General features: G+C 33.9%; 1 protein-coding gene and 1 non-coding gene across 3 annotated transcripts in view; both read left to right on the forward strand.

Annotated features, from left to right (window-relative positions):
* Nucleotides 1-815: 815 nt before the first annotated feature.
* Nucleotides 816-27,636, forward strand: part of LOC108725162 (von Hippel-Lindau disease tumor suppressor) — a 60,519-nt gene continuing 33,698 nt past the window's right edge. Inside the window, exon 1 of one of the 2 annotated variants that reach the window (XM_018451991.1) lies at nucleotides 816-1,260. The gene's annotated coding sequence lies outside the window, so the exon portion shown is untranslated. The remainder of the gene's footprint in view (nucleotides 1,261-27,636) is intronic. The other variant, XM_018451992.1, reaches the window with a different exon arrangement.
* On the forward strand, nucleotides 4,453-4,548 carry TRNAY-GUA (transfer RNA tyrosine (anticodon GUA)). Its single transcript has 2 exons — nucleotides 4,453-4,489; nucleotides 4,513-4,548. It is a non-coding gene; the product is annotated as a tRNA-Tyr (tRNA).

Below are 27,636 nucleotides of genomic sequence, written 5' to 3' on the forward strand. Positions count from 1 at the left end.
GATTCCGATGAATTTTGCTTCGTATTATCGGAATCCTGTTTTCTGATTGGATGCAGAGCATCGTACGACGAAAATCGGATGCAGGGTGAATCCAGCATATGAACGGGCAAAAGTGCTGTTTGCTGTCGCAAATGTGTCTAATTACCGCGCTGTGATTGGTCCGCCGTTGGCGCCACTTAGATAGTTTTAAATTTTCGAATCAAGCGAGTAAGTAGTTCATTATGCGCCATGGCGGATCATGACAGCGCATTCGAGCTGCTCCGTATTTTTCGCGATCGTTACCGATTTAAAGTGAATCCTGCGTGCGTGAAATTATCGTGTGACACATTGAACGTTACGTACGATCATTAGTGTGTGTTTATACCGCGATTTCAGTACCGATAAGCCACCTCTTTGCGATTCAGAATCGAGCCGGAATCAGTAAAAGATTTTTTAAACTTTAAGCTTGTTTGACGTGGAAACTTCTATGATATCGTGACTCCAAACGAGTATTTATTTCGTTCATAACAGAAAATCTAATCCTGGATGTAATTTATCGTGAATAATACAGTTTTGTGGCGTGAATGTGCGATAGTTTCTCAAGTGAGCTCCGTGCGATCGTAACAAAAATTCGAAAAGATCTTTGCCCCGATTCGGAATTGATTGAAATTGTCTCGGCCGTCATTTTTTTTTTTAAAATAACGAGATTCGCTCGATATTCATGTGATTTTAATTAAAATTGCACATTCCCGATATATGGAAGTGTCCCCGATTTTGAGAATTGTACTTCGCAAACGTTGAAACTGTTTGACCTAAAAGCTCTTTCGATATTGAGATCCTAGAAGTACATCTATTTCATCTATAACCAAATATTCGCCTTCGGATGCAATTTATCATAATTAATACAGTTCGGTGACGCGAATGTGCGAAAGTTTCTCAAGTGAACTTCCTGCCAAGTTACGAATATGACCAACTCGAACGGTAGCCGACAGATGTCGCCGCGAGTATCTTTCTCGCCGTGACAGCTACGCCGGCGGGCCACGTGACCCCCACTGGTGGTCCACCATCTTGCGTGTGTTTGTCGTGGATGGTCGCGGACTTTGTTGTGCGCGTCCGCGGGTTTCGACGTGACGCGTGATATGTGTGGACGTAAGGGTGCAGCGAGGTGGAAGGCGTTCGACGACGGTGACGCAACGTGACGACTCAACTCGGAGGGTGTCCGGCTTTTGCGGTGACGAGCGGCCCGGGAGGGCGGACGACGATCGACGCTGGGCGTCTTCGGTGAGTCGTCTTTTCTAGATTCATGGTTTTATCGCGCGTCGCGGTCGTCGCGACACCGATTGTTCTTTTCGCCGTTGCGACGGACTCCTGGAGCGGCTTGCGGCGAGGATTGTCACGTGTTGTAGTGTTCACTCCTTTAATGGTTTGAGCGTGCGACCCGTCTCGTATTTGTTACCTAACTTTACCTGATCGCATCAGCTGTGTGCACGTTTGTGAATTTTATAATTTAGACGCGTTCGCATACAGAAAAATATATGCTGTACGTAAATAATAATTAAGTTGTTTCAAGTATTTCAAAAGTTCATATATCCGCGAAACTATCTATAAATTCATCACAAGTATTAAGTTTATTCAAAATATATTGTGAATCCCCTAATGAGTTTTAACTGTTTGCATTCGAATGACGACTCTCAGTCGCTACTTGGTTTGATGCAGCAACTTGAGTGAGAACAATGACTATGTTTTATCTGGGCGAACTTCAAAGTCTTGATTGCACTATCGACGCGAATAGTCATTGGATGGAGAGCCATATGTTTCCTTCTGACTTCTAGGAACATAATATGATACGCCTTCATAATGCGATAAGATTTTATCCCTCTAGTGAAAAGTGCGTCCATTGCAAAGAGTTAATATTTCAACTAAGATTCTTAAATGAAATAAATTCAATTTGCTTATTATATAAAGTCGTTTCTTTGATCAATTTTATAATATTCTACAAAAAATTAATTCTTGTTTGGAGTAGGGGAGAGTGGTCTAAATCGAACCTATTTGCAGTTTTTGTTCTCTAAGGCGTAAATAAAGTCCGATCGTAAAATCGAAGGTGCTGCTGGAAAGATCATTTAATTCCCTTCATTTTTGCTTTAGATTATTTTGACGTATCTTTCACCTGTGTTAAATTATAATGGAAAATGTAAAAACACTTTCCGGTCCGATTTGGAACCATCGGTTCCAAATCAGATCATCAAATCGAAAACTCCTATTTTTATGGATTTTTAGATAGAATTTAAAAATATTTTAATGTATTTTTCTTATAGAGTATATTGAATAAAAACGAACAATTTGACAGTCAAAGATAAAAATTTTTTTGGAAAAAGAAATTAAATACTGATTGTTTATATTATTAGAATTGAAATCAATAAAACTCAATTAATCTGAGTCTGATGACTCATGAGATTTTACTGATTTAATTGCTTGGACCAGATCTGGTCAGCCGATCACCAGTACTACAACCAGGCCTATAAGTTATTCACTGTACTGTCCGATTTGGACACGGGTCCTTTCGAACTTTGGGACAAATTTTACAATAAACCGCAAAAGTAATCACGAAACGCTTGATATTTTTGAATTCTACACTCTTCAATTATCTTAAATCAATTACTTTTCAAATTTTTCACACCTTTTAAATAATGATTTACAAGGATTTTCTTTTTTAAAAAAATTTTCACACGATGGCTGAAAATACATATTTGCCTCTATTTTATGAATGTTATGACAGAGAACTGTCAAACTACTATCACATGTTCGGTCTTATAAGGACTTTACATTATAAATAGTACGCAAACCTGCTTAACCGTATTCATTTAAATTAAAAAGATCCTATTTGGAACACGGTCTGATTTAGACCACTCTCCCCTACATCATGAATTTTTCTATAATTTATAATAAATGTATTTTAAAGTTATTATCAAGAAAGTATTTTTTATTAAAGATTCTTAAAAAAATTAGTTCTTGTTTGGAGTACATTATGAGTTTTTCTATAATTTGTAATAAATATATTTTAAAGTTATTATTATCAAGAAAGTATTTTTTTATTAAAGATAATAAAGTAAATTGAGTAATCGCTTTTCTTAGTAATAGAATATTTTTCTGTATGCAGAAACTTCCCCTATACTCTATTTAACGAGTTTTGGTTTAAAATGAAGATGTATCCTGTGTTGTATACGTAAATACAACACGCTCAGGCCTAGACTTAGAAAATTGAGCGCGTAAAATAATTTTGATATACCATATTTTGCGCGCTATGCCTCCTATGTGTGCATGAAAATAGAGATTCTCAAATACGGGAATGAACATCATACGGTCCACCATATTTTTCGGGAATCTGCTTAAGATAAAATGAGATAGATTACGCATAAGATAGAATGAAATATCCACGCATTTCATTCTAAAGCAGGTCCTGAAAAATATGGCTGATCAATCAGAAGTTGTCTAAACGATGTTCAATCTCTTACTTGAGGATCTCTACGTGAAGGTAAAAAATTTCTCGTTGAATAAAATATACGTGCACATATGTGTCATTTTAACCTGTTTTTTATTCCCGCAAGTTCTAGATTGTACTAGAACTTTTCCGTTTTCATCGAATAGCAAATGTATATCTATCTATATCACTTTAAATTCCAAAAGTGTACACTACAAGAGGTCTGTTTTTTATAGTTCAGTTACAGAAAACAGATAGACCTCTCGTTTAACATATTCGGTGAACGACAAGGATAAAATGATACGCAGGTGCACTCGAGTGAAGTTGCTGAATGTAGTCCTTGTTGACGTGATGTCATGAAGTGGACGGTCAGCTACGAGCCGGCGCGAGATCGATCGCGTTTCACAATTCCGTCGACTCCGACATGACGGGATCCTCGCTCGCGGGGAGATTTTTTTATCGCGGGGCGCCGGATAATATATTACCGTCGCTTACGTCAGCGTATGCATGATCGACGATGTCTGCGTGTATGTGAGAAAATAAATGCACGCCTCGTGAAGGTTGCACATGTTACTTCAACGCAGTGTGGTGTGATCACTCTGTAAGAACTTGGCGTTCGATCGTATACAAATATGTGCATGTCGTAGCGATGGTGTCACTTTCGTATTAGATCACCTTTCGTGTATAACGGGTATACATCAAGATTCCTTGTAGCAAGAAAAGATTGAGGATACGTCAAAGAAATAATTGACTAAATAAGGGATAAAGATTCGAAGTATCGGGAATTAGGAATAAGAAATTAGCTTCCAAATAAAGAGAAGTCATGTATTCACATTCAATTTCTTATTTTCTCGAAGAGAAAAAGGGAAAAATACTTTCTATTTTGTAGCTAATTCTAACTTTTCGTGTTTAATTCTTTATTTTTTAAATTCAGTTTCTTATGTCCAGAGCGTAACGATTCTTCCTGAAGGTTAAATTACGAATCGTTCACATAGCCTTCGATAGCTCAGTTGGTAGAGCGGTGGACTGTAGTGTGAATAGAGACAAAGAGAGACATCCATAGGTCGCTGGTTCAAATCCGGCTCGAAGGAATCTTTTTTTTCCGTTCGCGATTTCTTTGCTTTCATTTTACCGAGCTTCTCTCCACGAATTAGAATCATATATGTCATTACTAATATTTTTGTTAAAAAAGGAAATTGAGAGCACGTTTTAAAAACCGCTTTTTTAAATATTTTTTATTTTACACAGATGATTATAAATAAGCAAAATCCTGTTAGTCATTACTCGTTATTCAGTAGAAATTAATACAATGGAATATCACAACAAGATATTTTTTTGTACAATTGTGTATTAATATTGCCAAACATATTCTACAGTTCGTAAAATTTTGACCTACTTTCTCTTCTACTAAAATAATTAATGCGATTGACCAATATTAAGCTTGCGAGTGAAAAAAATAAAAATAGAACGTGTGAAATTTACAATTTCCTGCATTAAGAAAAAATATAGTCAATTTTAAAAAATATTTAGTTCAATACTACCAACTAAATATTTATTAAATATAAAGATATATTAATTTGATTTAACAATCATTCTTTTTACTGAACAAATATTTATTTACTGTAAGTATTATAAATGTTTAGTTGGCAGTATTGAATTAAATATTTATTAAAATTGACTATATTTTTTTTCAGTGTGCACACAGAAAAATACATACTGTACGCAAGTGATAATTATTTGTTTCTAATATTTCAAAAATTCATCTATCCGCAAAGCTATCATAAATATCCCAAGCATCAAGTTTATTTAAATTATATTCTGAAAGAGTAAGTTTAATATACTTCAATCAAGATTATTAAATTAAAACAAGTACGATTTGCTTATATTACATAAAGTCGCACCTTCGATTAATTTTGTAATATTCTTTAAAAGATAATAAATTCTTAAATTGTTTTGAGCATATAATGAATTTTTCTAGAATTTATAAAAAGTAATATTTTAAGATTATTTTTAAGAAAATATTCTTTGTTAAAGTTAACCGTTACTTAAAAAAAGGAAATAAATTGAAATGAATAAATAACTACTTTTCTTAGCAATAGAATGATATTTTTCTGTATGTGTATATTGTAAAAATGTCCATTAATGCACATGTATGCTAACCATCGTAATCTGATTAAGCAAAATGAGAAATCACGTTGTTATCGTAGTTCTGTGTCTGCCGATAGCATAACGATATCGCGCGATGGCACGAAGAGCATCGTAATCTGAACGGACGAGCTTAAAACGAACGGCAGCGAACGGATGGAACTATGAATATTCGCGGTTAAACGGATTAAAGGCCGAAAAATATCCATATTATCGGACATATGGGATGGCCATAAGGCGCAGTCGCGCGCTCGCGATGTATATCCGCAGTAATTTATAGCCGCACGCTCTAATCGTCTTTTCCAGCTATAATTTATTACTACTCCATCCATATTTATTGGCACTTCGGCCACTGCATTCTGCCGACCATCAGATTGGTTATATTGTTGGCGGTCCGATACACACTGCAATAAATTATCCAGCGTGCGAAGGTGCGACGGCTGACGCGTACTGATAGATTGCGGAGAGAGGAGAAACGATTTATTTAAGCACTGCGGTATTTTACACGGCACGTAACAATTTTTGATATATATATATATATACATAGTATATGTATGGTTTGAGATATACAGCTCGTTTCATGAACCGCGAATTAAAGCGGGAGAAAAGTGCAACAGAGAAATAGATCGCGTTATTTGCACTTTTTGAATACAGTATCTCCATTTTCTCTCTTTTCAGGGTCCGATATAAGTATATTTATCTCGTTTTAAGTGCAAACATTTTTAGTGATTTCAACGCGAACAAACTTAATGTAGGTCTGTGAAGTTGGCACTTCTGAATGCGAATTTTTATGGAATTGATGTGGCGTTTGATTGTCCACAAACAATATTCATGCATGGAACAAAATTAATTCGATTAGTGCTCGTGAAAATACGTTTTGGTTGATCCGAGACATTCGATAATCTATTAATAATTTCCAAAAAATATTTGAAATTTTTTTACGCGTATAGTATAATCTCGAATAGTCCACTGAAAAAAGAGTCTGGTTGAATTAATTACAATTCTGGTTGAAAATGAATAAATCAGAATTTTTTGATTGAATCTGTTTATTAAATCCTCTTTCACCAATTCCAATTAACGATAATCGATGGTTAATTCAATCATCGATCGCTAACTGAGAACTAAACACAATTTGTCTCATAAGAGGAAGAGAGAGGAGACGTTCTGATAGATTAAACTGCTGTTGGCACTTCTGCGAGTTGTGTGATCGTCGATTAATTTAACCAGAAATTGGTGAAAGTTAGGCTGTTGTAATTCTAGTTGAAATAATCAGAATCCTTATTGATAAGATCAGAATCTTGTTTGTTAATTTTTAACTCGAAATTTTTCTAAATGTAAAGAACGAATAAATCACATCTTTGCAAAATTGGTATCTCATTAATAAAATTTCGTTGTAATTAATTGAGTTCTGGCTTTTTCTCAAAGAGTTTTATATAAAGTTTCTGATACATGTTATTTTTATTTTGTAAACCGAAATTTTTGAAATTCTCATAGACAAAAAAATGTTTTCAGAAGTTTCTTTGAGGATATTCTACAACGTGCTCTTTGTTTCTTGTTTCTTGCTTTTTTCTTTTTCTGCGATCGTTTTATCGACAATTGTATTTCTTACTACGTGTTTCTTGTTTCTTTCGAAGTTCGTTAACTTTTATCTCGGGCGGCAAAAAATAAAAAAAGATAAGAAACAAAACGACAAGCTGTAAAAAATAAGATAAAGGAAGAACCCAGAAACAAAAAGCACATTGTAGAATAGACTTTAGAGTTCTGGATAGCGCTACAAGAATTCTATCAAAAGTATTATAACTTTTTTCATTCTTATTTGAAATAAAAAAGCTATTACTAATTTTTGTATCGCGAAAACGTGAAATTGGCATACTTCAATTATTTTTTTGACATTTAATCATCAAAATTCTTTTCAAAACATATCGGGAACTCTAGAACTCTTTGGGGAAGAATCAGAATTTTATTAATTATATCGAAATTTTGATGATGTCAACCAACTTCACAGAGATACGAATTACTCACGATTATCAAGTGGCGAGTGAATGCCATCGATATTACGGGTAACTTTGACAACTTAAATTTTAGCGATATTCGGTTGGCTAACTTGAGTTTACATCTAATGATATTCCTTTATCGACAGCCTGTCGTAAATTAAACGTTTGTACAATAATGCGCTTCGTGCGTAGCATCAAAGCTCCATGCGGGCGACACACACGCATAATTCGCGGGTATAAGCGCGTGCAAGCGTGTAGAGAAACCATTTAGTTTATACCGATTTCCGCTAATATCTCGTGTGCATTATTACATGGGTGACGCGTTTTGCATTGATGATAATACGGTGCTCGACATACCGTGATATGACATAATCTATGCTGAAAAAATTATCGACATTTAAATATTTATGATGCGGCGAACATTGATTGATGGCTGGTAATTGGTAATGAAATTTTTACATGTTTGAAATATTGACGTGTAACAAGCGGAAAAAAACGACATATTACAAATTTTATTTCCTATCACTGATGTATATGAAGTGGATCAATTGGATTTATGACCTGGAAAATTTTTATTACGATCTAAAACAACGTATGTACATTAAAAATCGTATAGCTTTGAATTACGAAATATATTATCAATATCGATGCTTTTCGAACGCATATGAAAAATTAATAAAATAAATAATAAATGAAGAAAAATAAATAAAAAGTGTATAAAAAATAACAATCGCAATAAAAGTGATAACAATAGTTCCAACTCATAGCGTCACGTAGTTTATTTTCAAGTCGTGTTTTTTAACTGCAGCAAAATTAATTTTCCTTGCGAGGGAGCAAATGCAATTGAGCTCGATATTAATATATTCGTTGAATAATTAGAACACATACCTACATAAAAAACATGTCATAGATTAAATTTATCCATGCGGATGATTCGCAAACATGTGACTGCCGCTTCTTTGACGCGATCAGACAAGAGATCGAATATATGTACGAATTCGCGGTGGAAAACGAACGGTACCATCGGTCTCATTCGATTTGCGTGGGTGTGCATGCGCGAAATATTACGTTCCTGTTCAGTGGCATAGTGCGTAATCGGCCGTTAAATTCGTCCAGTGTCGGCATGAACGACACACAAAACGATTCAATTAGCGCGTTCGGCTTCCGGCGCGTCACCGCGTGCGACATCGATACTCCCGTCCGGTCGCTTCTCTTCCAATATCGTGCTTTCACAAAGGTACATAGCGCGATGGTCGTTTATTGTTATTCAAATGACGAGAAGCTGCGTTCGAAATAATTTAATCGCCACGACCGAAATTCCAGCCTGCCGGAAACGTTTGACGGACGATCGTGCGTACATTAATGGTATCGTTCACAGAAGAACAGCTGAATTGTCGAATATTTAATATTCCGAGTGTTGATTTCTTCCAACACTGTGTACATTGCAATGTGTATCAAATTTAAAGACATAATCCGTTGAAAGGATCTCGTAGATATCATATGGAAAAAGTGGCTTTGATCAAATTGGCTGAAGCTGTGATACACAGAGAGAAAAATGTTTGGTATTTGTAACTATAATTATATATTACTATAATTATGATTATTACTGCTATAATAACAGTAACTATATATATAGTTCCAGCAACAAATGTATATAATTGGCAACCTAAAATGACTATAATTATAGTTGTTATAACCATAAAATAGTTGAAATTACCATACAAATGGTTCAAGTGACTATAATTTTATAGTTATATTTTGGGACAACCATAAAAAATATGGTTATTTTAAAATTATAGTCACTTGAACCATTTGTATGGTAATTTCAACTATTTTATGGTTATAACAACTATAATTATAGTCATTTTAGGTTGCCAATTATATACATTTGTTGCTGGAACTATATATATAGTTACTGTTATTATTATTATAGCAGTAATAATCATAATTATAGTAATATATAATTATAGTTACAAATACCAAACATTTTTCTCTCTGTGATTCATCTCATTGTTTTATACATAAGAGTATTAAAGTATGGTTACCAAAAAATGAATAGTTTGGCAGATAAAAATATTTTCCAATCTAACTAGATCCAAAATAGCAATCTTCAAATGCTACCTCAAAATCTATCCATTTTTTAATGATTTTGCCTAAGGAAACTTTTGATCAGCATTTCATAATCTACAAATATCACAGTTTGAGTCAATTTAGCCAAAGTCACTTTTTTCTTATTTGTGGAGGATTCTTTATTTAGTTCTATTAATATTATCTAATGTATGTAATAAGGTACATGTTTACGGAAGGAATAATTTTACTGACGTATCTAAAAATTTAAATACACTTCTGAAAATAATTTTGTTGGATCGTCAAAATAATTAGAAAACTCAAATATAATGAACAAAAAATTTTAACATTCCAGTAATCACTTTGAGTGTCTTACATAATTATTTTGATAATCTAATAAAATTTATTTTCAAACCTGTGTGTAGCTAAATTTTTAGATACTTTAGCAAAACTATTCTTTCTATGTTGGAAAAATAGTTAAAATTTTGAAAAAAATTAATTTTTTAATATGAATTACTTATTAAAGTACTATTGGATTGAATTAATAAAAATTCTTTAGTAGTATTATTCCATTAATATCGGGTCTCTGAAAGAGTTAATGTATGTACGCTTATGATATCGCGAGATCGCAACGCGCTAATGAGGTCTGCGTGTTACTTTCGGAAATGTAATTAAGGTCATGATTGTACAATAGTAGCTGGAATATTGACGTAGCTCAATATCGAACATTCCTGCGGAAAGATGAGAAGAGGAATTCTTCGGAAATGTACGAAATCTAAGGTTAGACTAACTGCAGGAGCTGCGAGTACAAAATTAACTTTATCAAAATATAGGTAGATATTGTGGCGAACAATGAAACACAAGCTGCCCAGTTTCCCCGGTTCGATATATTGTAGCCGCCGGGTCTTTAGGTTGCATTTGCATTGGGTTTCCGATAGATTTTGTCTCATTGCGTGGTTACGTGATCGTCACCGAAAGGTATCATTTATACGCGAGCATCCACAATTTAGACATAACGTCGCGTCGGCTACATGAATTATTAACGACGGGTTCGCAATGGGCAATTCCCACGGTGCGGCAAGAGACGCGTATGTCGCCGAAACTCTGTGAGTTGTGTTATTAGTTCCCGCCATTGAAAGGCATGGGTCCTCTCATATCGCGTCCATCCGATTATCCCGCATGTTATACAGAGCGATATCATTTTCGACAGACGCTGAGAATCGAGAGGAGTTTCATTCTAATTAGCGCATATAAAATTGCAGACGATAAAATCTATTTCTTTCCGCATTTCTAAGATTATTCAATTTTTCTACGTCAGATACAATAGAATTAATCTATTGCCGCTTCATTAATCATTAAAAAATATGAAGTAAAGTATCATCAAGTATAAATCAGATACACTTGATGAGAAGATAAAAGAATACATAGTATGTAAAGTATAAAAACAATTGTGTTTGATCAGTTGTGCAATTTTTGAGAAAAGTATTAGTATTTAGCATAAAGCTACGATTTTGCTTAAAAAATATACACGGAAAGAACGGTTTTGCTAAAATATCTAAAAATTTAACTATAGGTCTAAAAATAATTTTGTTAGACTATTAAAATAATTGTGTAGAACGCTTAAGTTAGTTGCTGGAATATCAAACATTTTGCAACATTGTTTAATTATGCTTGAGCATTCTACATAATTATTTTAATAATTCAACAAAATTATTTTTAGATCTGTATCCAGCTAAAAATTTTAAATAATTCAGGAAAATTATTCTTTCCATATAAATAAGTTAAACGTAACAAACGGCATTGATTGCTGTTACAATGTATAAGATGATATTGCGATGAAAAAGAATTTTTTCAATTTTCAATTTTGTAGAATGTTAACACTTCATTTGCACTCGCGAAAGTTGAATCGCCCTATAGGTATGTTTGAAAGTGCCACAGGGGAATAACGTGGATGGATGCGGACGTCGACTTACAACCTGCTATCCGGATTAACATATTATCTCGTCTCAAAGGGCTTTTCATGTCATTAGGTAAGGCGGATCTGCAATAACAATGATTGTTGGTGCTTGAGGGGTTTGCTGTGGGCTACGCGCCTGTTTCTCCGCAATTTCGCTCTTGGAGCTGATGCATAATGTATAATTTAATTTAATGTAATACCACAACGTAATGTTAGCAAACGCGGGATATTATACATGCGACGAACGTGTAAACAGAGCGTAGGTAATAGTTGCTAATTGATAATGAAGCATTGTACTTCACATGCGACAACAAATTTGTTATATTGATTAATTCAAAAATTTGGAAATTTTCATAAAAAAAAGAATATATTTAATAATCTCATTGTAATGCTGAAAAAATTATATAAGTGAAAAATAAAATATTGAGTTTTTGAGTGAATTAATAAATAAGCACGTGTGTTAAATGTATTTTTGTTGAAACGCTAACTTTCTTCTCTGCTCGATGCTTAAAACAATTTTACGTGATATATATATCAAAGTAGATAATATTTTAATAATTTTTTCAAAATACAAACAAAAAAAACACACTCACTATCGGAAAGGGAATAGCTTTTTCATCTTGTATAGCTATGTTATTAAACTCATCTCAGTGACAACTTAGCTAGCCAATAACATGTAGATTAGAGCCGAGACACGTCGGAGCCTCGACGGCATTATCATCTTTATCGTGCGAGACAAAGAGGAATATCAGCTCCATTGGCGTACGTGCGAGAGCATCTTCTCGGTCACGCTCCGTACTCTTCCCGGATTCACGTGCCAAGAGTAGTTTACGCGGCTCTACCGGATTCAGACATAGTTTCACGCTTTAGTTCTCCGAATGACGTTTGACAATCAAGCGTGAGATACATCATTGTCACGATTACATCTAAGAATAGATTACATCTGAGAAATTCTGATGTAAACAGGTTACCATTGCATGTACTTCGAATGGCATTTTTTTATGGGTGGAGTAGTTGCGAGTTTGAAATGTTGGAAAAAATGCAGGAAAAAAAGAGCAGTCAGAACGAGAGTGATTAGCGGCAGAATTTCGTGTAACACACACACACACACACACACACACAATTAATTCATATATGAGGAAAGCTCCGGTATGTATAACCGAGTCGCTAGGCGTTTCGCATGTTCGTGAAATTTTTCTCGTTTGTAGAGTTGCTATGGATTCAAAAAAGGTAGGTAGAATTATTACTGTAATAATGATTAATGAAAAAATTTCACGTGATAATTTAATTGGCGTATAATATATCTCGTACAGCTCATTGAAAATATTTTTTTTATCGCTGCGATATATTCGCCAGTATTAGCGATGGAATTTCACATGACGATTGATCTTAACGAACTTCGACTTTGTCATTTTTCCGTGGCGTTGTGAATAAAATTATACATAAATCACACTGAAGCGAAAATCCAAGTAAATAAATTGCATCACTCTTGAGAATGCCTGATGTGCTGAATGACTCTGGGGGAAACTCTATTCTCTTGTCGAAGAATAGGCAAATATGCGAAACTACGTAGAAAGCGTAAAGAAAGTTGCTGCATATCGATGCTACCATCTACAGACGGAAAAGATGTTAGTCTAGAAACCTCCTTGAGCCAAGTATTTCAGAGGTTCACTGAAGTATTAATACGTTCCATAGCACTTTACTAATTACGGCGAATCAAAAGCAGCTGGAGAAGTGCCGATAGCACAGCTATAAATTCATTCCCTAGACGTCTTATGCTAAACTTGTCCTCGATATTACCTCCCATTACGAGGATATATCCGAGGTTCTTAACCGAGATGTGAAACAATGAAATATTAAATGCTGCAATAATCGAAAACGTTATTATGCGAATTAATAAATAATTGCTATTTATAAGCTAAGAGAAAAATAATCAATTTGTTATAAATATATTATACGAAATGAATGATTTTGCTGAAGTATCTAAAAATGTAATTAGATACAGATCTAAAAATAATTTTATTTAACCATTAAAATAATTATAGTATATGGAAATCTCAAACATGATGAGCAACACTGCAAAAAGTTTTGACGTTCTAGCAAGTAGCTTGAAAAAACGTTCTACATAATTATTTTGATAAATCAATAAAATTATTTTCAGATCTATTTTTTGACCTAGCTAAATTTTTAAATACTACGTGTAACATTCATTAAATGCATGTTTTTTAAATTAATTTATCTTGCCTACAAAAAATAGATAATATATTATATATATAATTTACACAATATATATACATTCTCTAATTATAAAATAAATTAATGTAAACTCTCTCTCTCTCTCTCTCTCTCTCTCTCTCTCTCTCTTTCTCTCTCTGGTAAAAATGAATTATAATGTTTCGAAAATTATTGAATCAACCCCTCGCTAGATTTTTTTATAATTACTTTAAATGAAAGTATTTAGCGTGTATAAAATTTTTAAGCATATAAATTTTTAATCTGATTTATGGGAAAGTAAAGAATTATTCTTTTCATAAATTTGTTTAGAAACATTAATAACTCATGTGCGATTTTATTATTCTTTATTATTGAGTCGTGATATCAATTATCGGTTAATCTGTTAATTAGTTATTCAGTGTTGTATATTTCTCTACTATAAGTAATCGTGATATTTAATATTTAAAGACGATGCAGTCTTTAAAAAAATATCTCCAAAAGTGCATTTAATGCATATTGAGACATTCATGAAGTTTACAATTAATATGAAGAAAATGAATCTTTCGAAAGATTACGCGACAATGCAATAATCTCAGGATGAATTGCGCTGAAAGTTGATCGGATTGGTGAATGGTGAACATCGCGTTAATGAAATTGTGTAAAGTAACGGTCGCATAACGCACCTCTCGGTGTATAAAGTGTGATCCCCGGGATCTTTACTGTTATGCAAATCAGGAACGACGCGAACGGGGGCAGAGGTGATTCACGAAAGCGTTACGCGACGCCGTGCCCGGTAACCCCCTAATTTTAATTAAGATCGCTATCAATTCCGCCCATTCTCAGCGCGGCTGGTGTCTCCTTGTTTCCCCCGCTCGTTTCACTAACCCACTTTGGTAGTTTCTTTGTTACGGATTGTGTGTATTTCTCGGCAAGGACATCGAGGTACGTTAGTGGTGATGTAAAAGCTCCTTCATTTTTAACTCATAGGAACAAGCATGAATATCCCATTCAAATTTTGCACTGCAATTGTTTTTGACGAAATGCAGTGATAGGTATATTCGGGAATAGAGCAACTCATTAGTAATCAGAAGCAGTAAATTTCTATATCTCTCCCATCTTCATTGCGCTATAATGGATCGCGACAGCTTAAGGAGATCTTAAAGCCGTCTGTATTACCGACTAATCATAATTTTTGTATAACAATTACTTTTTTCTCTTTTACAGATTCGAAAATTTTTTTCAGGATTAAAGTATACGCATTAATACGTGTCTGTGAGATGGAGTTTATGCCAAGAACAATAAAAAATTTTTCTTGAGACTTCAATTTCGAAATTTTTTGTCGTTCTCGGAATAAATTCCACCTCACAAACACGTATTAATGTATATGCTTTAATCCTGGAAAAGGATTTTCGAATCTGTAAAAGAAGAAAAAAGTAAATTCTTGCAAAGCACATAATTTCGTTTTAGGAGAAAAATTTTTTTCTACGCTTTGAATCTTAATTCCACAAACTCACAAGGGAAGTTTCACAATTGTTCGGAACCGATTTGATTCTCCATGAAATATGTTGTTAAACACGAAAATCTCAGAGACATGTATTTTTTTATACGTGCGCTAACTCATGTTTAAGTGGTTAAACAGTTGTGAAACTTCCCTAGTCAGTATTGTTCGTTCAAGTAATCTGAATCCTGCCTCTCATGCTTATTTTCAATCTACAAGCTGTAAAACTTTTATATCAAGCAAATGTTAACCTCAGGACAGTTACAGGCACGTGTGTTGTGTCAGAAAAAGTGAATTTTTTAATTTTTTTCCGATTTTCTTATGAAATCGTGTTTTCCGAGATTTCTTTTTATGCGTTCTTTAATTCTATAAAAAAAATTTTGTAATCCGTGAAACCAATTCAGAGATTTCTCCTAAAACGTAATCATGGTAAAACAGGATGACTTTAGCATCCCCTTATTGACGTTTAAAATATACCTTAGATGGTTCACAAGTTTTTTTCTATCTTTTTAAAAATCATATTTACTTTTATTTTATCTTTATTTTATTATATTTACTTTTATTTTTATAAAATGTCTCTTCTTCTTAAATCTTAAATTGTCTCTTCATGGAGAAAAATATTCTGGTGAAATGATACCGAATCTGATTATGTCTATTGGATTTCTGATTAAATTTATTATTTTTTAAAACTGTCTAAAAGTGAATTAGTGTATTATTACTGACTTCAGTGCTACACTTATAACTGTAATTACGAGCGAATATTTACTGTTTTTCAGTAATAATAATTCACTTTTAGAGGTTATGATTTTCTGCAGATTCAATTTATAGAAACCATAACTTCTAAAAATGAATCAGTGTATTATTATTGAAAAACAGTAAATATTCGCTGATGATTACAATTATAAGTATAGCACTGAAAGTCAGTAATATAATACATTGATTCACTTTTAGAGAGTAGAATTTTAGATTTAACCACAAGGAAATTCTGAAAGTATGTTATCAACCAGAATTCTAGTAGATTTAACCAGGATTCTAGATTGTTCATTTTCCACTAAAATTCCAGTTAATTCTACCAAACATATTTCTCCGTATTTAATACGTAATTTTATCATATATTCCTATCTAACTCGCTATTTCTCATTGTATGTGTGGTCATATGGCAATTTGCTTGTATAAAATTTATGACCGTCTATAGATACGAATGTAAGTATTCCAGAGTGTCTGGCTTATGAAAAGAGTATTTTATGTCTAGGTACTTTATCATATAAATGTATATATAATGTGTAATACGATTGAGATATTTCTTTCCCGTTGTGCAGTTATTCGCCACTCACTTTCTCAATATTGGTACCTCACGGCCGGAGAACGTTTTCGATTAAACGAAAGGATCCCTGTCCCGAATCGATTGAGATTGTGTCCTTTTCATTCTGTTGCCAGATTCCGGCGCGCAATCCGGTTTCCAGTCGCATCCCCAAACAAATATCAGGAGCGACCAATATTGATTCTGCAGTCGTTCCTGCTTTTCTGCTTTCAGCGTTCTTTCCTTGTCACACATTTCCTGCAACAATGGCTCTGTTCCGAGAAGGAATTTATGTCCGCGTAATAAAATGCTTTAAAGGCTTAATCCGCGTCTGCAGATATCTACGTGTTCGTGCGGTTTCAGTTGCTAAAAGTACCTTTTCTTAGAAATTTGTATAGTTCTTTAGACTCCACTGTTATTGCCTTGAGATTGAAAAAGTATAAGATTATAGAGCTACTCTTGATTAAAATACGTGCTTAGGATAAAATCTTTTACCGGATAAAATCTCTTCAAATATTTTGAAGGAATTTTTAAGTGAAACAAAAATTTTCCATAAAAAATAATTTGAGTTGAACTTTCATTAAAATACCGATAATAATGCTATATCTTTTTCTTTATTTCTTCGATAATAACTTATTCGAGATAAATCTAATACATACACATACAAGCAAAGTTTCTGAAGAAATATTTATTTGAAGTACATAAAATTTTGCGATATTGATGGTAGAAAGAATTATTTTGTCGCACGGAATTATACGAAATAAAGCATTTCATCGGGTATAAAAGACGACGAATTTGCTGATGTTGCGAATATATTCGACCGTGTTGCGCGGCGATGCAATGGAGGCTCAATTTCAATTTTCCGCCCTTCGGACACAGGCTGCAGCAGGTTGCAGCTTGCAGTATCGCACGACTGCAATCGGCACTCGTGCCGATATGCGGCGGTTCCGAGAACTGTTCTCCTATTCTAATATCTACTCCCTTCGTCCACCCTACTTCCTATCCGTGCGGACACTCGTCTCTAGTGGATATTCGGATCGAAATGGGCTAGCAGCCAATATCGAAGCGTTCTCCTGATAGTCGTAACCGTCGTCGTTTAGTTTCCACACGCTGTGTCTCTTGTATTCGCTTTCATTATCATTTTACGCGACATGGCGTGGCTTCCACAATGAGATAAGCATTACTTCAACGTGATGCTCAATTGTGAAGATTTATAAAATTTAATAAAATTTCGAACGAGATTTTCGAATAAAGTTTGAATACGAATGATTTCTCAATTAAACATGAATGCTAATTTGTATGACAATGAAGTCATTTGACTTTGTAACAACATATTGCTATTGTCACGATGTTGTTCTAAGATAACAACAGATTTTAATTCCATATAGCTTCGTAGTCTCTGACATTGCCGAGAAACGAATTGATATTTCTGTTTTAAGTTATGTCAGCTGTAATGATTATCATCAAATAATGCATGTTGACAGAGCCAAAGATATAGAAAACTGAGAAAAATGCAGAAATTGCATTTTCCCGATGAAAATCTCATGGTTTTAATATATACACGAGAACAGATATTACGCAAGAATATTATATAAGAACGTTGGTTCCTGATAACGAGTATCGAGATGACGGCGTGACAGTTCTCGAATACAAATTGACAATCAGACGAACATTGTACCATCCCGGCAAACCGACTTCAGAAGTTCTCTCACTAGCTTCGTTCGCGCCGACATTCGTCTCCATTGAATATTCACCTCACTGTCGGAAGCCAATATTGAACTTCCCGATAACTGCATTCCACATCATGTATCCGAGTTCCTTGACCGCTTAATTAACCAAAAATGATTGGAGCATCATTTGAATTTCATCGTTCTTGGTTTTGGATTTGTTAGGAAATTGTTTGTCGGAATATTGTCGGATTTTTTTCGAAAAAACAATACTTCTCGAATGATCATAAAATCATTATCGCACTAACGTTCGTAATTATAATAAAAAATAGACTGTAAATTGATAGAATGATTTGTTTAAAATAAGATAAGCGAGAAATTTGAAATAGTCCAGTACATACTAATAATTATAATTAAAAATCTAGTAATTTTATTTATCTGATGTAAACCATATTTATTCAATATATAAAATATATGTATTTCTAAAATAAATAATTTCAAACAATTTTAAAGATGATAGAAATACGAATTATTTATAGACACAAAATGCTTAGTATTTTCATTATAAAATATTTACTATTACAATGTAATCTGGTCGATAGTAAATCTCGCGGCATTACGGTACGATGCATTTTGCTTGCTTTCACACAGAGAGAACATTGTGGAAGTTTCAAAATCCTTGCTCTTGTTCTATTTGTGAGCACGTTAGCGATCGAAAGGCTGGTAAACTAGCTTATCTTCTGCAGAGTATTCGCCGTGTACTTCCTGTGTCCAGGCCATCTGATTTTGCATCATCGTCTGAGCCCATTTTAGATACGCCTGTGTTTAAATGAGATTTGATATATTGTTATTTCTAACTTGAATGAAATCTATATTCGCCGCATAAAATATTGTATTTAAGAAACGACAAACTCTTCAAGTTGGGAATAGTGGTTTTAGCTTTTTCTTTTTTAGCTTTATCTTTTCAAGAGTTTTTTCGAATACATAAATTGTACAGAAAGATGGTAATTTTTTAATTTTTACGAGAACACATTCTGTTTGAGAGGTTTAATATAATTTCTCTATTAGAATTATTTATTATAAATTCGTAACTCTTATTAAATTAATAATGCTATGTTATTCATAGTTGATTCTTATATTTATAACTATCTTAAGGGAATATTCTAGTTTGGAAGGAAAAAAAATATCCGTTTACTATCGTTGATATAAGATGCAGGAATTATCTTAAACAAAAAATTCGAAAAGATTCTTAATCTAATCCGACCTACAATCAACTAAAAAATTGATTTTTGCAAAAATAGCAAATATTTGAAAAAAAATTTTTATTTATTTGCTTATATTTTTTAACTTCTTTTTTCCATGAAAAATAAAAAAGTTTTTTTATTTGATTTTTTTTTGTATTTTAGGTTCCAGTAATAGTGTACTCTTACAATTTATTAACTTCTTTGGCTTTTTTGTTTTAGATTATTAGACCTAATAGAATCAACGCAGCAAGAAGAAATTTCTTAATACGTTTTACGTCTTTTTGTATGATTTTTACATGGATACGAAAAAATATTTTTAAATTTATCTATTTTGTATGTAAATAAAGTGTAATAAAATTTTATAATAATATTATAGTAATTTATTTATATAATAATACATATTTCTTTTAAAAAATTCTCTAAAATTATATAATTTATAGCCTTCCAAAGTAGAATACCTTCTTAAGTATGAAATGACATAATCAATCAGACAGCCACATTAGCATCTTAAGATATTACTTAAGATGCTCTTAAATTAATAACAATAATGCTAATCAGAGCCAAATATAAGATAAACACGTGTAAATAAATTTTATTAGTATAATATAATACACTAAATATAGACGTTTTTCGATCCAACGTTTTGGATCCTTCTCAACATACAAACAAAAGAATTTAAACTTAAAGAATCCTTTATTAAAGAATTTAAATGGTCTTAAATAAGAATCGTCTATGAATTTCGGTCTAACTTTTATCTTCTAACACTCTGAGCTTGTTCGTCTCGACTATCCCTCAAAGCTGATGTTAGTTCGTATGTTATATTGAATTGCAAAGTTTACGTAGCACGGCTTAGAGTTTTCTATGAAGTGACTTGTCCTCGGACAATTGGCTGGCCTACTTCATTTTCCTACTGCAGCAGGGTACCGCCCGGGGAAATACCTTCGGTATTTCGGGATCGAAATCTCGTCCATGTCGACGCGCACTTCCGTTGGCAGCATTTTCTCCATCACATCCCTCTTTCCTCTCTCTCTATTTTCCTCTCTTCGTCGTTTTCTTCTTTTTCTATTCCGCTTTCCTGCTGGTTTATGCTTCTTGTTTGACTATGACGTACGCTTGGATTCGCACTCCGGAATGGAATTGTTCCTGGTTTGAGAAATGTTTTTGATGGAGGGTACGGTTCGCGCGCCGATGAAAGAAGTTACCAAATGTCGCATCGAATGGCGAGAACGCGTTCTTTCCACCTGTCACATGTCGCACAAAACGTACAGACCATTACGCGGCCTTGGTATTAGATTCCGACACGTGAAATGACCTGTGAGGTTAGCAACTCATTTTCAGAATATTGACGTAACTAATAGAGTTCCGGTTCAATTCTCGCAAACTTTTAAAGTTAGTATTACGATTTTAAAAGAGTTTTGATTGAATATAAAAAAATGTGCAATATCAAACACTTTACATTTTCTATAATCGAAACTTGATAATATAATTTTTTCATTTTAATTAGAATCGATTTGATTGTAATGCCTTTTAATGCAATTCTCGAAACGTTCAGAAACTGTCAGATTTGCAAGAAAAAAAAGTTTTATTAAAATCTAGGAAATTTCCATAGGAAAAAAATGGCAATAACTTTTTTTATTTGTTTCTGTCGTTTGAGTTTTAACTGTCAAAACTGTTAAGGTAAAACATTGTTTTTGAGAAATATTTGTCAGTTTTTAAATTCTAGCAAAATTTTAATAGAATTGTTCAAGTTATATAAATGTTATAACGATAAAATAAGATTTGACTTTGAAAATATAACGTAAAAATGTAAGTTGCATTATAAATTCTCGATATATGAGAGAGAGACAGCATAATTTTAACGCAATAAAAATAATTGTAATTCCGTTTTATCAGATCGTCTTATTTTATCCCTCTTAACAGAGTCCTCTTAACATTCTTTTCTCGTAGACGATTGTTATAGAGCTTTGTCCGGCAACTCTGTTTAGCGTCGATCTCCGCAGGCGAAATCGCCTGCGGAGTACCGAAGTAACGGAGTAAACTCTGCCGTTCTCTCTTGCCCTGTCGGGTTTTCCCCGAAAGTTACCCTGGTGGAACTCAGGATGAGAGATCCTTAACTATTTTGCCGGATCCGAAGACGGCGGCGAATTTAATGCAGAGATCTTTCGTCGTAGCGTATCTACATGCCGCATCGTAAAACCAAAGGGAAGCCTCGTTTTTGCGTGTCGTTTTGCAACGACTCGTTTGCATTTCATTGCAGTTTTATGCAGTCGCGGGTCGACCATCTCACCCATCCTTTATGGGAATCCCCTTCGTCTCCGGTTGCCGCGTTGCTGGATGCTGTTCTATTGAATCAAAATTGATCCGGAAGTAGCTCGGATTCCCATCTTCCACCGTTTCGATTTGGTAGCAGGCGGTATATAGTGGATGGTTGTGCGCGATATAGATTTTCCTGTGCCAAAAATAAAAATAATAGATATTTTCCCTGTTACAATCGAATGAAGCCTGCCATTTGCGCAAGAATAACTTTTACATCCGATCGTTCCATGTCATTCACCAACAATTTTAAGCACGACATTGATTAGAGTAATGGCGTTAGAGTAAACTACATTAATTTAAACTAATAAAATTGTAATATGTCAGTATTTCAAGCCGGGAAATTTCTGTACTCATTTCGCTTCTACGAATAATTTTCGAATTAAATTAGATCGCGGCCTATTTATCGAATTCCTGAACATTTATATCCTTGTAAAATTAATTGAGTTATATTAATTGAGTAAATAAAATTTCCATGTTGTTTACATGTATTTTTATATGTAAAATAAGTATTTTTAATTAAAATATATAATTAAATATAAAATCTAATTAAAATATAAATTTTATATTTAATTATATATTTTATTTATTTATCTATCGAAACAAATGATTCGGTGATTACTATCAATTTAAAGCAATTGGAGTAATTAATTACAAATAATCACTTGTTTACTGATAATACGCAGTAAATTATAAGTAGTAATACATTACCAAAATACAAATAATTATCATTAATTGAATTAAAACAGGATAAATGTGTACACATTTCAGTGCATACATTTAGTGCCAAATACCTTATTGTTTGTAGTTAATATTGTAATGTATTGGTATAGAGTTTAGCGCTATTTTAAGATATACCGGGATGTAGCGAAATGTGGACGGCAAAGTATGGAAAGACGAAATTCATTTGGATAAATTCGTAAGAATCGTTAATTCGTGAAATGCACGCTTAAACGATTCTCTCATGGAGTTTTCGTTCGCTTCAGTTTGTCTCGATTTACTCGTCGTTGCAAGTGTGCAACGTCTTCGAACTCTCGCAGCCGGAAGAGTTACACTGCAGTTGTTTCTACCTCGCGTTATTATCGTTTCTGTTTCCTACCTGTGCGTCCTCCGGTCCGCATCGCATTTGCATGGAGACGAGTCCCGTTTGCTTTGCAGGATCCTTTCAGACGGGCTACCACGACCGGGAAGTAAAAGGGACAGCGCGAAAGTACGCGTTCAGTCGTGATCCATGCATAAATATTTCGTTCACGTTAGATTCCCAGCTCTACCGCTTCTCTTTCCGAATTTTGTCAGTTTGCAATTAAGTACTTGCATCCATTATTTCGCTGCAATATTTTAATGCAGGGCACTTTGCTTTTATCGTTACATAAAAGTTCTCTGACGATATTATTTTTATCATACTTTAAACAAATATAATGATTGGAAAAACTGATCGGAGAAACTGATTGGAGAAACTGAAATGTCGAATTTTGAACGTAAAACTTTGACTGGAGAAACCAATCAAAGTTTTACATTCAAAATTCAATATTTCAATTGGCTTCGAGTTTCATGTAAAACTGAACCGCGTGTTTTGATCCATTCCATTTTTTCAATGCGTAGTGTTTTATCGGATATTATTACCGTGAAAATAGTTTCCACTTTTTTTGTATATCGTAGGTTAAATTTCATAGCAGGCCTTCCTCTCTGCTGAGGTATATCAGCTATGCATAGAGATAACGGCCGAAATTAAACTGGGAAACGATGTTGTAAGCTGTGAGAGATAGCATCAACAGCTATTTTCAACGTTTTACGCATCGCGCATTGTCATTTTGCATGCAGATTTTTATGCTGTCTCGTAACTACGCGTGAAGGATCATTCGATGCGAGCGATGAATGATGAGACGCCATTTGGGATGCTTTGTGAAACATCGATCAGGAGAAGAAAATTGCCGGCGCCGTGGATTTGCATATTCGAAATATGTCGTATGCATATGCAGCAGGATCAAATGCACTCTTGTTTCCGCGATGCACGTCATCCTGTTCCGCCCTCGCGTTTTCCGTGCGTTCGCGGCTCGACCCGTTAAATTGCATGGACGCAGAAGGAAAACGATACCCTTTGCCTGTATATATACTTTGCTAATATCAACTTTGCTTTATTTGTTATGAATATTCAGCGTATGATAAGTAGTAATCAACTTTTAAATCTCTTGACTTGCCCGTGTCTCTCGAAGTTACCATCATGTGAGCAAGCAAATGCTGCCTCGTAGAATAACATTTCAATAAGTTTTCCAGCGCTAGCGAAAAAGAGTGTTGTTTTATTCTGTCAAATAAAAGAACAACAAAAATCAGCCTGCTAACATCAACACGTACACGCCGCGAGCAAATAATCGAGACGCGGAGAGGATGCCGATGCGTCCTCTGCGTGTTCCTCCGTGACGATAAGGAAGACAAAGGCAGGAAAAGCGAAAATGGAGGCACGCCGAGAAGAATCAACGGGGCGAGAGAATAGGGATGGTCTGACTACGAAGGGACCAGCGCGATAGTTGATTTTCAGTACAGTCAATGCTCAAACCCCGCGAGCGTATGATATCGATGCCAAGTAAACAAAAACAGAGACTCGTGGGAGTTTGGTGATAGGGTTGCAAGAGAGGAAGACAGAATGGGAGGGTAGGCCGATGGGAAGGACCATCGGGGATGCTGTAGATGTCGAGTCAACGAGCAGAGAGGGAGAGGGAGATAGAAAGAGAGGAAGAGAGAATGCCGACGTTGGAGAGTTACCGACAACTACAGGACAGGATATGCCAGACACGTTTCCTCTTGGTACCACATCCACGCAGCCTGTTTCTGGATAAATGTACACAGTGTCGCGATATGAAAGCAGCGGGGTTGTTTTGCTTCGCGTGGATTTTTCTTCGGGAACTCGATGGAAGTGCATGGTGGCCGTAGGGGAGAAAGGGATGGAAGGAGAGGAACTGCCGGTGGCGTCGAACTAAACTTTCGACTGCGGAATTTGTTGCGATATAAAGAGATTTTCCTTCAAGGGGTTAGGCTATTCTCGGACATGACCGAAAGGAACGGTCGATTATCGGCTACTTACCGTAGTTAACTATAAATACGAAAATATGATTTCTTTTATGTAATAAACATGTACTAAATATATATATTGTATATATAAATTTTACATTATTTCTAAATATATTATTTAAGAATTAGAATCATGATTTCAGCATAACTAAAAAATTAAAATCTACATTTGTGAACTTAAAGTTAAACCTTAAATTAATATCTTGAAAGATATTAATAATTCCTAAAACGAAAACATGAAAAAGAAACTGGAAATGGAATAGAAAAAGTAAAATAAAAATAAGATGCGAAAAATGTGTTTTATAATTTATAATATTTTTTTTTACAAAACTATCTTATTATTTTTATTTTCCATTGAAATTAAATGATTTATTCTTTATCTTACAATTATTTTACTGAAGATGGCTTTCAATTCTACCATCTTACGTTGTAAAATGTTATCCAATTTCAAAGTCCGGTGCGGTGGTCACCTTCCTATTTTACAAACTCGTTACCATCGAGTTACCGGCGTGTTACAATGATGAGTTTCAAAAGCGATTCGTTTCGCGGTGGAAAAGAAAAATGAGAAATATGTCGACGTATGAGCTGGTCGAACAGGTTTGTTATCGTCCTCTCATTTTCCAGGGACTTCGTGGTTGGTTCGCTCACTTCGACTCGTTGAAATCACAAAAAATTTCGCCAACATTTCAGTGATCTATCGTATCGATTTAAAATTGGTGAATAAAAAAAAGTTAAAGCGAAACGTATACATTGAGAGAGAAACTTTTTGGTATTTGTAACTATATATATAGTTATATATTGTTATAATTATGATTATAATTAGACTAATGTAGTATTAGTAATAATGACTATATGAATATAGTTCTATCAACTAATATGGTTGGCAACCAAAAATGACTATAATTATAGTTATTATAACTAAAAAAACAGTCGAATTACTATAAAAAATGATTTAAATAACTATAATTATACATGTAGTCATTTGAATAATTTTTTATAGTAATTTCAACTATTTTTGTGGTTATAATAATAATTATAATTATAGTCATTTTTTGTTGCCAACAATATATTTTGGTTGGTAGAACTATATGTATAGTTATTATTACTAATACTATAGTAGTCATAATCATAATTGTAGTAATATGTAATTATAGTTATAAATACCAAAAAGTTTTCTCTCAGAGTACGAATAAGTAATAAGAAAAGCATACACTAAAATACTGAGACAAGCTTGAAGTTTAAAGCATAAGTTTAAAATAATAAAATTTAAAGTAACAAAAAAATAATAAAATTTAAAGTAACAAAAAAATATTTTTCATGTTGTTCTATGATTGGAAACGAAAGAAAGAAAATGACGCATTTATAAACAATAAATTTCGTCTGTTCTTTTATCCATAGAACTTAGCAAGATTGTGGTATTGATGTTATAAAAGAAAGAAATTAATATTTTATAGGAGAAAAACAGTTTTTCTTCAAGTTTCAGTACTTATGGGAAAACAGTTTTCAAAGAAAATAGCAATCGCGGACGATTTAGTTCTTGCTTTTCTCTTGAGTTCATCCATGTTTAAATCATTTATCTACACGACTAGGACGAATCGGAGAGAACGAAAGAGGCTGATGAGCGAGTGCAGTGAAAGATTACACCGTGTAAGATCAGAAAGCTAACGAGCAACGTTCGCTGAGTCGATGCCTCTGTAATCGCATTTGAACTTCTAAGGCTCTCTAAGCTCCCTTTGAAAGGCGACACAAGTTTCGTCGCAGCGTGAATCTAATCGCGACGTACGGATCTTCATGATACTTATTGGATTACTGTGAAAATCTTGCTTTTAATTCGCCTTTACTCAATCAATTCTTAACCGTGTCGACATAGTTGAAATGCTTAGCGTCATTTCTTCTTACTTTATTTTCTTTTCTTAACTAATTTTCACATATCGGTAATCACTGTTCTACATAAAAAAGTGGATAAAATGTAATAATAGTTAGAAGAGAGTACAAATTGCGTTTACATACGTCCATTATAATAATAGGACTTGGGGAAAATTAATGACGAAATAATTGATGCAATTGTTATTAATTTTCACAGCGGTGTGTACATTATCAATTAATTTCTCCATGATATATTTATTATCACAATTCATATCCGCGTGTGATAAGGATGACGCATGAATCGGAACAAAGTGCATTATGCAACTGCATCGAATTGTACTAAATTATTCGGCGTTACATATGCGGTGGGGTTAAATCCGGACATTACAGCGACGTAATATCTCTCGCAACATCTCTCTATGTTCTAACTGGGTGCAACGGTGCGATTCACGATTCTCGATGGCTAGACAAATCAAACCGCTAATAATATAGCATTTATTATCTACGGGATTTAGGATTTAAGCGTGAGAGAAATCATCAATGAGCGATAAATTGATAGTTATACAAAATAGATTTTAATCGTGAAATTGACGAAAATTAAATTTTTTGTTCTTAAATCTTTTATAGTACCCGGCCTTAACTTTTTTTTTCACGTCTATTAAGCTGGCACAGCCACTTCAGCACAATCAAACGCGACCTATACCACATTTTTTGCTATTTTTTTGCTAATTTTTTGCTCTATTCCCGATTTTTTTGCTCCAGCCGATTCGCTAAAACCCATGGCTGTGCTAGCTTAAGATCAAAGTTAGCACAGCCACAAAGAAAAAAAGCAGCAAATGAAAAATCAA

The sequence above is a fragment of the Mycetomoellerius zeteki genome, unplaced genomic scaffold (genome assembly GCF_001594055.1).
Source record: "Mycetomoellerius zeteki isolate Tzet28-1 unplaced genomic scaffold, Tzet1.0 scaffold327, whole genome shotgun sequence".
In the NCBI taxonomy this organism is placed as follows: Eukaryota; Metazoa; Arthropoda; class Insecta; order Hymenoptera; family Formicidae; genus Mycetomoellerius; species Mycetomoellerius zeteki.